The following is a 3,360-nucleotide window of genomic DNA, read 5'->3' as shown; positions in this document are numbered from 1 at the left end:
ATAAAAAAACTATCACTTTAATTTTAATGTTGCTAAAACTGTTTAGTCAAGGTATTTATCATAACCACAAACACTAATCATTCATATTTCTGTTTAAATTATTAAAAAGAAAAAAGATTTCATAACATTTATTACTTACCCAGGCAGTTACCGCGGGGTGAACATCGCCGACAACATAACTAACCCAATGAATTTCTCTGTCAATCCTTTCTTGATCGCCAATGGTGAAGGGGAAGGCCTTCATTCCATAGGCATGGATGAGATAGAAGGCGTTGGAGTGAAGCACCTTGCCTTGAGGGTTCAGCGTCACAACCAAAGGCTTCTTCTTGAAATGCCACTCCTCCCTGATGTACTTGTACCCTGCAATGCTTCCAAAGTGCGTAACCACAAGCCATGGCATCTTTGTCATCAGAGCCTCGAATTTCTTCCGCAATTGCTCCGTCCACGTTTCCACCACCGGAATCCACACGATCTTGTACTGATCATGACTTTTGGTGTAATCATAAACTGGCCTCAGAACTGAGATTTCTTCATCCGTGATGTCAAGGGTGGATATGATCAAGTACACATTCTTCCTCTTTATTACACTGATGTCCACCTGTTTAGTTTAGGCAACAAAATGTCAAGGAGGATGTAACATTGCATTCAACTTGATTAAAGTTAGAATAATGTTTTATATGTTACTATTCAATTATATTGTTCATATCATCTGACCAGCGAAAAATGAGGCTAAACTGCTAAAGAATAAGAAACTATATTTACATCATTTTTTTGATATATTATTAAAAAAAAAGTCTAGGACCAGCACTTTTAAACAATATGGCCAGTACTTAACCATAAAAAAAAAAGTGAATGATGTTTCATTGTTATTTTTATAATAAAAAAATATATTTTTACTTTTTTTTTGTTTTTATTAATAGATCGAAAAGTATGTACTTAAAAGATATATAATTTCTTGTAATGAGTCATATCTGTCTACTGTGCATCATGATTAGTCATCATATTTCCCAGCAAATTTCTAGTTGGTTTTTTACGACGAGGTTTCATTATTGTACGGATTTTGCTCATTCCAGTTTTAGGTTCAGATTTTTTTATTACTTATAGATTGCAGAGAGTGATTTGCTTCCTGAGTTTGCTAAGGATGATGTTGATCTTTTGACCATAGTGGGACAGTTCCTGCTTATGCTCTCTGAAACCAACCAAATATATATAAGCACATTATTCTACGTATTAATTAAGCAGCAAAGTTCACTATAACATTTTAATAAATCATAATCTATTTTCATACGTACGATTGAGTGGTGAGGCAATCAATCTGAGTAACAATGGCCACAACAGTGATGATAGACCAGTATACATCAACGGGGATTTGCTCAATAGCAGGCAACAAAGCAGGCACATCTTTAGTGTCGTAACTTGTGAGCTTCTCCAAAGCAAAGATCAACTCAATCACTTGCAATGTTGTTTTCACCAGATTGTTGAGCTCGATGATGGCCTCACGGTGCTTCTGCACCGCGGCTGGCCTTGCCAGTAGCGGTACTCTTTTAAGCACTGCCACTGACTTGGCCAAAAGATCTGTTGGCTGCTGCTGAGCCAGCAGCCAAAACTCACCGTACTCGAGAGCGAAAGAGGCAAGTGTGAGAACCGCTTTTGCGTCCCACTCATAGTTTGAGAGCTTGTTGAGAATGGCAACTGTGGTCTTGTGAGCAATTTCCTCACCCGGAGGTTTGCAAGACATCTGCCACAATAAATCACCTTACTGTTAGAAACTCTATCACATTGAAATATACCCAAGATCGATAAATGTTTCTTTTTTATCTTTTTTTTTTCTTCACTTTTTTGCTGTTGAGGTCAATTTGTTTTCCACAGAGTTCGGGGCCGATATTTTTAGCAGGAAAAATATGTTTAAACAATTTTTATCCAACCAACTTTAAACAATTACAATTAATAATCATTAATTTTTTATTTTTAAAAATAAAATTTAAATTAAAAATAAATTTTATTAGTAATATAATATTTTTCATCTTAAAAATGTACTAATTGAAAACTTATTTATTTCTCTTAACTCGGTGAAAATTTTCTAATAATTTTTTTTCTTTGGAATGTGCATTTGATTTGTCCAAATATTTTAGAAAATCTTTTGGACGCAAAGAGTATCTCTAAATTAAACCTTTTTCATGATGTCTGTCTCTCATATCCGATGCGTGTCTCTTATATTTTTTATTAGTATAAATTAAGTAAAAAATAAATTTTAACGGAAAAACATAAAAATTTGTCCAAAAAAATATACTTATACTATGTTAAAATAACATATAGTCATATAGTTGAGTCTTCATCATATATCCTACTAGTGGAGTAGTAGTGGTTATGACTTATGACATTATGTTTACTTCTCTTTGATAATGAACATTATTTTTTGCTACTTTTCTGTTGATATATGCTACATATATGTTTTAGTTTATTTATTCTTGTGAGAAAATGAGAGTGACCTCGTGCGAAATTTGTTTGAGGGTACAAAGTGGTGAGTTGAAATTAGGTTCGGCGTTCTTATCCTCTGCGTGGAGCTCAACGGTGCTTGTTTTGGAGCCCTGTAAATAAAATGAAGAGTCAGAAGAAAGTGTATCTGAAGGAGATTGAGTAAAGAATGATGAGAGGGAGAGTAAAGAGTGGTACCTGGACAACGTTGTCAACAATGGAGGTGGAACGCTTAAGGGTGTTGTCAACGAGAGTGAAGAGAGACTGAACGTCAAATTTGGTGTCAGAGTGGACATGGGTTGAGTATATTTGCTCCAATATCTGCTCATCAGACATGGTTAATGGGCTCTGAGTCTGCACGTTTTTGTTTAGGATGGTCATTAGGGAATGCTTAGTAGCCATGAGAGAGAACTCAAAAGAGATGTATAGAGATGGCAAAGAAGGATGGATATTCAAAGATGAGAGTATTGGTTTTGGTGATTATCCTGCTTCCCCACCTCCCCCTATTTATAACCTCCAAAGCTGCTTCATTTTCACGGGAGAAAAAGAGTTATTTATTTATTTGTATTTGTTTAATCTTATAATTATTACACGATTTCGTACAATGACTCAATGAGAGTAGTGAAGTATACAGTGACAGTTGGGTGGGTACGAGAGAGAGGACAGAGTACATAAACTCAAGTGTGAAAATAAGGAACTTTTTATTTTTAATATTGGAGTGGTAACGATGTTTTTTTTAAATATAGATTGTTGGAGTGTTATACTTAAATGTGGAATTGTTTAACTAGAGAAGTAGAAATCGGACCGTCCGATTTATTAGAATTGCAGAAATCGGACCGTCCGATTTCTAGAAACACACAAATCGGACCGTTCGATTTGTAGAGG

The 3,360-nt window shown here is 35.1% G+C and overlaps 1 pseudogene; it reads right to left on the bottom strand.

The window, feature by feature from the left end:
- The window catches only part of LOC107615838, a 4,104-nt pseudogene extending 1,138 nt beyond the window's left edge, over positions 1-2,966 (bottom strand).

This window comes from Arachis ipaensis, chromosome B09 (genome assembly GCF_000816755.2).
Source record: "Arachis ipaensis cultivar K30076 chromosome B09, Araip1.1, whole genome shotgun sequence".
Classification (NCBI taxonomy): Eukaryota; Viridiplantae; Streptophyta; class Magnoliopsida; order Fabales; family Fabaceae; genus Arachis; species Arachis ipaensis.
Note: the sequence above shows the minus strand (reverse complement) of the source record. Positions and strands in the feature narration are given on the sequence as shown.